Source organism: Coregonus lavaretus, assembly GCF_964263955.1.
Source record: "Coregonus lavaretus genome assembly, contig: HAP1_SCAFFOLD_344, whole genome shotgun sequence".
Classification (NCBI taxonomy): domain Eukaryota; kingdom Metazoa; phylum Chordata; class Actinopteri; order Salmoniformes; family Salmonidae; genus Coregonus; species Coregonus lavaretus.
In genome coordinates, this window is record NW_028164355.1 from 442458 (window position 1) to 452218 (window position 9761).

A 9761-nucleotide genomic window follows, 5' to 3' on the forward strand; every position below is an offset into this window, starting at 1 on the left:
AGCTTTTGACTCAATTTGGCATGAGGGTCTGCTATACAAATTGATGGAAAGTTGGGTTGGGGGAAAAACATACGACATTATAAAATCCATGTACACAAACAACAAGTGTGCGGTTAAAATTGGCAAAAAACACACACATTTCTTTCCACAGGGCCGTGGGGTGAGACAGGGATGCAGTTTAAGCCCCACCCTCTTCAACATATATATCAACGAATTGGCGAGGGCACTAGAACAGTCTGCAGCACCCGGCCTCACCCTACTAGAATCTGAAGTCAAATGTCTTCTGTTTGCTGATGATCTGGTGCTTCTGTCCCCAACCAAGGAGGGCCTACAGCAGCACCTAGATCTTCTGCACATATTCTGTCAGACCTGGGCCCTGACAGTAAATCTCAGTAAGACAAAAATAATGGTGTTCCAAAAAAGGTCCAGTTGCCAGGACCACAAATACAAATTCCATCTAGACACCGTTGCCCTAGAGCACACAAAAAACTATACATACCTCGGCCTAAACATCAGCGCCACAGGTAACTTCCACAAAGCTGTGAACGATCTGAGAGACAAGGCAAGAAGGGCCTTCTATGCCATCAAAAGGAACATAAAATTTGACATACCAATTAGGATCTGGCTAAAAATACTTGAATCAGTTATAGAACCCATTGCCCTTTATGGTTCTGAGGTCTGGGGTCCGCTCACCAACCAAGAATTCACAAAATGGGACAAACACCAAATTGAGACTCTGCATGCAGAATTCTGCAAAAACATCCTCCGTGTACAACGTAAAACACCAAATAATGCATGCAGAGCAGAATTAGGTCAATACCCGCTAATTATCAAAATCCAGAAAAGAGCCGTTAAATTCTATAACCACTTAAAAGGAAGCGATTCCCAAACCTTCCATAACAAAGCCATCAACTACAGAGAGATGAACTTGGAGAAGAGTCCCCTAAGTAAGCTTGTCCTGGGCCTCTGTTCACAAACACAAACAGACCCCACACAGCCCCAGGACAACAACAACAACAACATAATTAGACCGAACCAAATCATGAGAAAACAAAAAGAGAATTACTTGAGACATTGGAAAGAACAAACAAAAAAACAGAGCAAACTAGAATGCTATTTGGCCCTAAACAGAGAGTACACAGTGGCAGAATACCTGACCACTGTGACTGACCCAAACTTAAGGAAAGCTTTGACTATGTACAGACTCAGTGAGCATAGCCTTGCTATTGAGAAAGGCCGCCGTAGGCAGACCTGGCTCTCAAGAGAAGACAGGCTATGTGCACACTGCGCACAAAATGAGGTGGAAACTGAGCTGCACTTCCTAACCTCCTGCCAAATGTATGACCATATTAGAGACACATATTTCCCTCAGATTGCAGCGATCCACAAAGAATTCGAAAACAAACCCAATTTTGATAAACTCCCTTATCTACTGGGTGAAAAACCACAGTGTGCCATCACAGCTGCAAGATTTGTGACCTGTTGCCACAAGAAAAGGCCAACCAGTGAAGAACAAACACCATTGTAAATACAACCCATATTTATGTTTATTTATTTTCCCATTTGTACTTTAACTATTTGCACATTGTTACAACACTGTATATATACATAATATGACATTTGAAATGTCTTTATTCTTTTGAAACTTCTGAGTGTAATGTTTACTGTTAATATTTATTGTTTATTTCACTTTTGTTTACTATCTACTTCACTTGCTTTGGCAATGTTAACATACGTTTCCCATGCCAATAAAGCCCTTAAATTAAATTGAAATTGAATTGAATTCAATTGAGGGGGAGGGCAAAAGAGAGAAGAAATGAACATCAACGTCACCTTTCATGATATGATGGGGAAGATAGGCTTATAGTTGGTATGACGCAACAACACCCATGTGTACACACATTCCCCTTCCATGGAAAGGTGAACCTCTCTTTGCAGATGAGTTTATATATAATTTAATACCTTTGCTTTTGTCTGTTGTTGAAGTCATTCAATTCATAGGTCAGAGGTCAAGCCGAGCCGGACCAAGAGTGGAAGAGTGGAAAAGGTTACTGGTTGTGATGACATAACTGGTGAGAAGTCAGTTATGAAAAGATATTCAGTTGACTGCGTGTTAGTCTGTCAGCCATATCTCTTTTGACATCTCCCTCTCTCTCCTCCTCTTCTCTCTCACTCTCCATCTCCCCTCCCCTCCTCCTCTGTCCTGTAGCCGCAGGAAGTTGTTTGTGGGTGTAGAAATACAGCTAAACCTAGGGTATGGCTAAATGGGGTGTGTAGAAATACAACTAAACCTAGGGTATGGCTAAATGGGGTGTGTAGAAATACAGCTAAACCTAGGGTATGGCTAAATGGGGTGTGTAGAAATACAGCTAAACCTAGGGTATGGCTAAATGGGGTGTGCAGAAATACAACTAAACCTAGGGTATGGCTAAATGGGGTGTGTAGAAATACAGCTAAACCTAGGGTATGGCTAAATGGGGTGTGTTGAAATAATCTAAACATAGGGTATGGCTAAATGGGGTGTGTAGAAATACAGCTAAACCTAGGGTATGGCTAAATGGGGTGTGTAGAAATACAGCTAAACCTAGGGTATGGCTAAATGGGGTGTGTTGAAATACAGCTAAACCTAGGGTATGGCTAAATGGGGTGTGTAGAAATACAGCTAAACCTAGGGTATGGCTAAATGGGGTGTGTAGAAATACAACTAAACCTAGGGTATGGCTAAATGGGGTGTGTACAAATACAACTAAATCTAGGGTATGGCTAAATGGGGTGTGTAGAAACACAGCTAAACCAAGGGTATGTCTAAATGGGGTGTGTATAAATACAGCTAAACCTATGGTATGGCTAAATGGGATGTGTAGAAATACAGCTAAACCTAGGGTATGGATACATGTGGTCTCTATCTCCCCTCCCCTGTCCCCTCCCCTCTCCTCTCTCTCTCCACTACGCTCCCCTCCCCTCCCATCCCCTCCCCTCCTCTGCCCCCACCCCTCCTCTCATCTCTCGCAGCCCTTTGACATCTCCCTCTCTATCTCCCCTCCCGTCCTCTGTCCCCTCCTCTCTCTCCACTACCCTCCCCTCCTCACTCTCTCTCTCTCTCTCTCTCTTCCTGACATATTGCATCAGGCTTGTTGAGCTTGACTCAGTTGACTTGGGTAACAGACCTCTAGCTACCCCCCTTCCTCTTGCTCTATTGAACCTTTAATTAAACCTTTATTTAACTATGGGAGGCCATAGAAAACATAAGACGAATATTAAATAGATACATAATATATACTCTCATTCATTTCCATAGGGACAGATACAATCAATCATTGACACACTGAATATGCAACATCACATACACCATCACACCTTAAATGACATTAGTGCCTGTCCCCAGATGGACAGTTATGCTACAGTAAAGTACATTTACAGGTGATTACATCATTGTCCTGCTTTGAGACAGATTTTTACTGTCTGCTTCCAGTTGTATGTTATTTTACTAGCCCTGTAAATGATCATATATCTTACAATATCAAATCATATCTCAGTAACTGTCACAAGTGTATATCAGTATAACAGCATCCTACCTGTGCTCCAGAACAGGATCATCAATATCACTGCAGGTATCATATCTGTCTCTAACTGGGGCTCCACTGAGCTATACAAGTCTGCTGTCATGAAGAGTGGACTGAAGAGTGTAAAATACTGCTAGGCTATATGACTTCTATCTCATTAGTTCCTTGTATGATGTGACACACTTTAAAATAGATCAGTGGTTAAACCCAGCTACAGCAAACACTGCCATTAGAGAAACCCCACAGCAAACTGCTGACAGATCAGCAAAGTTTCACATAGTGTGTCCTATAATATCACCTCTAACTTTCTACTGCTTGAGTTCACCTCTTATAGAATATTGGTTAAAGTTCCAGCACCTAAATATAAACAGTTCCAGCACCCAAAATGAGTACTGATGATGTATCATGTTAGAGCAGGAGAAGGGGGGATGTGGTGTAGAAGCTAGAGGTCTGTTACCCAAGTCAACTCAACAGGTGTGATGGAAAATTACAAATTAGACAGGGGTCAGGGTTGGAGTCAGGGTTGGAGTTCGGTAGGGGTCAGGTAGGGGTCAGGGTTGGGGTCAGGGTTGGGGTCAGGGTTGGGGTCAGTTCAGCTTACAGCTGTGTCTGTAAACGACGACCCTATATGGAAGTAAATTACTTCAAACTACATTCAAGACTTGAGTTTATTCAAGTAAAGTAAGAACAGGACAAAACAACATCAAGGTGTATCTGTTAGAAATCGTCAATGACATCAGATAAACTCACAAGTATCACAGTAGGCTAGAAATGAGCAATTGGTCGGCTACATAACTTAAAAGTCCATGGTGGTGACATTAACTTTTTCATAATGATCCCAACTGGATGTTTTTTTCTCAGATCAATCTCAGATCAATTAACAACAGAACGTATGGTGCTAGAATGGAGAGGGGAGGAGATCAATTAACAACAGAACGTATGGTGCTAGAATGGAGAGGGGAGGAGATCAATTAACAACAGAACGTATGGTGCTAGAATGGAGAGGGGAGGAGATCAATTAACAACAGAACGTATGGTGCTAGAATGGAGAGGGGAGGAGATCAATTAACAACAGAACGTATGGTACTAGAATGGAGAGGGGAGGAGATCAATTAACAACATATTTAGATGCACTTCACAACAAGATGGGCAGTTACAGTACATTCCACCTTAAAGTAAAATCCTAATTGTATATGTACCTACCTATATACACACACACTTCCCATGGTTTGACAGAAAAAGCTGGCTACAAATACTATTTTCCCCACTGTCTCCACTGATGGCCTCTAACAGCAGAAACTAATAAGTGGGATATTTAAACAGTTAGCACTGAAACAGAGTAGGCTGGGTAGGTTGCTAGTTGACTATGCATTGGACATTGTTTCAATGCTGCCATCTGCAGATCTTTTAACGCATTTGAATACCACATGAAGAAATACAGTATAACTGACAGTGACACTGTGTAATGATACAATGACACTCAAACGAATGATCTGCTGCTGCTGTGCAACATTGTAACACCACTAACATGTTTGCAGGCAGAGGAACAGTGTTAGGATGAACTGACTGGAGGAAACAGCACCTACAGGAAGCAGAGGAACAGTGTTAGGATGAACTGACTGGAGGAAACAGCACCTACAGGTAGCAGAGGAACAGTGTTAAGATGAACTGACTGGAGGAAACAGCACCTACAGGTAGCAGAGGAACAGTGTTAGGATGAACTGACTGGAGGAAACAGCACCTACAGGTAGCAGAGGAACAGTGTTAGGATGAACTGACTGGAGGAAACAGCACCTACAGGTAGCAGAGGAACAGTGTTATGATGAACTGACTGGAGGAAACAGCACCTACACAGGTAGCAGAGGAACAGTGTTAGGATGAACTGACTGGAGGAAACAGCACCTACAGGTAGCAGAGGAACAGTGTTAGGATGAACTGACTGGAGGAAACAGCACCTACAAGTAGCAGAGTAACAGTGTTAGGATGAACTGACTGGAGGAAACAGCACCTACAGGTAGCAGAGGAACAGTGTTAGGATGAACTACAAATTGTCATTTGGTTCATCGTAAAGTTCTCTGCATGTACAAATATAGCAAACATCACAATATCTCAATAATAAGATAACATAATAAGATAACAGATCTAGTCTACCATAAAACCACATCAAGAAATCAGCTATCATCCAGTTATAAGGCCCAGTAAAACAAGTTACTCACATAAGAATGCAATCAGAGCAACACACAGCCTGTCCATCTGGTGGTCTGGTGGTCTGATGGTGACTGTCAGAGAGTAGCTGGGTCTTTGAGTAACAAGGTCTTTGCTGCGTATTTCCGTGTTTATGACTAGATGTACTTTACCATGTAAGGACATAGGAGCAGCGATTGGTTCGATCGAGTGGAAAGTTTTCAGCTTGCGTTCCTTTTCTCTGAAACCCATGTTGTGTGACATGAAGGGGATTGTCTAGCATCGAGGTAAACATGTTTCACACCAACGTGACGTCACTGGAAAATATTCAGCTTTGAGGTTGTCACTGTAATGTAGATAGCAACACCTAACTAGCAGCACCTGGTCAAGTCAACCTGCTGCAACATCAAATACAACATGAAGAACCAAACACTAATTTCGATGTCACTTTTGACCCTTGAAAGAGAAGATTCTTGAGACAGAGACCTAAGGTTGGCCTATATAACTGCAACCTGCCAGTATTAATGTTTGATTTATCAAATGATGAACATCCAGTAATCATAACATTTAAATCCTCACCATAACCTGTATGAGCTGATTGAGACATCCCAAAAGTATTATTTATCCACCAAACATCTAGGCCTCACCAACACCATGACTTGAAGGCAGCCAGGAACTTCAGTAAGAAACTACAATAACCATGATGCTCTAGAGACTGTCATGGTATGTCCAAGCCAATTGTAGTTAAAGAGCTAAACCAATTGTAGTTCTTTATCTTTGTGGATGTAGTTCTGTATCTAACGATCTATTTTTCTTCAGGATTAGTGGGAAAACAAATAGGACATAGACAGAGATATGATGCACTCAGTGAGAACATGTGTGACATCATCAGGAGAATAGCAGCACCATGGCAACAGCAACAGGAAGTCAGTGTGAGTTTCCTGTGTACTGAGTGTGTATTTTCAGCTAATCAGTGACTAGCTCTTATATGAGTACTGTAATGCCAACATCATAATATCAGACTTATCAACATTAGTAGTGGTCAATGTATGTATATGTTTACATTAGTTTACATTTGTGCATATATATATATATATGTGTGTGTGGGTATATGGGAGTGTGTCCATATGATTGTATATCCTGTATGGTTCTATGTGTGTGGTTGTGTGGTTGCTGGGTCTTTCAGTAACAGGGTCAGAGTAGCTGGGTCTTTCAGTAACAGGGTCAGAGTAGCTGGGTCTTTCAGTAACAGGGTCAGAGTAGCTGGGTCTTTCAGTAACAGGGTCAGAGTAGCTGTGTCTGTCAGTAACAGGGTCAGAATAGCTGGGTCTTTCAGTAACAGGGTCAGAGTAGCTGGGTCTTTCAGTAACAGGGTCAGAGTAGCTGGGTCTTTCAGTAACAGGGTCAGAGTAGCTGGGTCTTTCAGTAACAGGGTCAGAGTAGCTGGGTCTGTCAGTAACAGGGTCAGAGTAGCTGGGCCTTTCAGTAACATGGTCAGAGTAGCTGGGTCTGTCAGTAACAGGGTCAGAGTAGCTGGGTCTGTCAGTAACAGGGTCAGAGTAGCTGGGTCTTTCAGTAACATGGTCAGAGTAGCTGGGTCTGTCAGTAACAGGGTCAGAGTAGCTGGGTCTGTCAGTAACAGGGTCAGAGTAGCTGGGTCTTTCAGTAACAGGGTCAGAGTAGCTGGGTCTGTCAGTAACAGGGTCAGAGTAGCTGGGTCTGTCAGTAACAGGGTCAGAGTAGCTGGGTCTTTCAGTAACAGGGTCAGAGTAGCTGGGTCTTTCAGTAACAGGGTCAGAGTAGCTGGGTCTTTCAGTAACAGGGTCAGAGTAGCTGGGTCTTTCAGTAACAGGGTCAGAGTAGCTGGGTCTGTCAGTAACAGGGTCAGAGTAGCTGGGTCTGTCAGTAACAGGGTCAGAGTAGCTGGGTCTCTGATGCAGATATCAGTTAGTATGACAGGTACACACAACCATAAAGGATACAAGCACAACTACTGCCCTGCACTCTCATGTTAACAGTTCACACCTCTTGACTTGAACTAGTCCATCTCAAGGTCTGATGGGTAATGTTAGACTCCAGATATAGAACACAGCCAGACTGAGATGGACCCACACCACATGAGGAAGTCTCACCTCATGACTTGGGTCTTAGAGGTGTTGATACAGCTGAATGACTTTGTTGTTTCAGTCAAAGTAACATCATAAAGTATCTATCTGTTATCTGGTCCCTCATACAGCCTGTTAATACTACACTTGATACCATGCATACCTGGAGAAATATTACATATTATTAGATAATAATAGAGTCACATAGTATTTTGCACACACACACACACACTCACATATGTGCACGGCCACAGTGGCTGGCACGCATGCTCATACACACACACACACACACACACACACACAAACACACACACACACACACACACACACACACACACACACACACACACACACACACACACACACACACACACACACACACAGACACAGACAGACAGACACACACACGTGCAAGACCACAGTGGCTGGTGAAGTAGTTGACACTTCACGTGTCAAGTAGATGGAAACATGATGGTTTCTACAGACCTGAAAACTACCCCACAGACCTGAAGCATAGGCCCCATTAACCCATCAGACCTCCCCTCAGACCTGAAGCATAGGCCCCATTAACCCATCAGACCTCCCCTCAGACCTGAAGCATAGGCCCCATTAACCCTTCAGACCTCCCCTCAGACCTGAAGCATAGGCCCCATTAACCCATCAGACCTCAGGCCCGCTTAACACACAAAAAGGACTAGGCATTCATATGCAATCATATGCACACACACTCACATAACCACACATACTGAGAATACACACTCAGTACACAGGAAACCCACATTGACTTTCTTTTGCTGTTGCCATGGTGCTGCTATTCTCCTGATGATGAGCTCACACATGTTCTCACTGAGTGCATCATATCTCTGTCTATGGCCTATTTGTTTTCCCATCCACCAAGATAAAGAACTACAAATGTTTAGTCTGTTTAACTACAATTGGCTTGGATGTACCATCACATCCTCTAAAGAGCATTATGGTTATTGTAGTTTCTGGTTGTAGTTTCTGGCTGTCTTCAAGTCTGGCTTCCAACTGTAGATGAAAGTGGGTGTGTGAAGTCGAAGGAGGTGCATCTGCCACAGTCGAAAGTAGGACTCTGTAGTGGTTTTCCAACAGCAAGACTCAGTCAGATCAACATGACAGTGTCAACAGAGCTGCTATTGTTTACACAAGTTGTTCTGTATAAATGTCGAAATGAACTTGACTATACCCCCATATCACACACTCACAAACTGAAAACATATCGTTAGTAATATTAATTGGTTAGAGAGAGGTCTCAAATATCACTTTCATTTGCATCCCCTGTAGCTTTAGAATCATGGCAAGGTGGTCCTGTTTCCGTCACGTTTTTCACCACGTTCGAGTAGGTCAAACAAAAACACCCCAATGATTGGTTGACAAAAAGTGCCTCCCACAATGCAGGTGATGGTTGCATGGTACAGCTGGTGAGAAGCAACTGCAGCGACTTGAAGGCGACTTCATCAAAAACTGCATGACCTTTGATCGCATGGTTTTTGTCAAGTTCACACAGTCGGCGGGTAGTCGCAAGTCGGACAATTTTTATAACCAAAATGCAACACACTTTGAAAGGTGGTGACCAACGATGGTCACCAACTTGACAAAGTGAACTGCGAGATGTTTGGTGGATAAATACTACATTTTGGGATGCTTGAAATAGTTCATACAGATCGTCATGATTACTGTATGTTCTTCATTTGATAAATCAAACATTAATACTGGCAGGCTACAGTTATAGAGGCCTACCTTAGGTCTCTGTCTCAGGATAGGCCTCTGTCTCAAGATAGGCCTCTGTCTCAAGAGTATTTTCCTTAAAGGGTCAAAAGTGACACCAGAATGAGTGTTTGGTTCTTCATGTTGTGTTTAATGATGTTGTAACAGGTTGACTTGACCA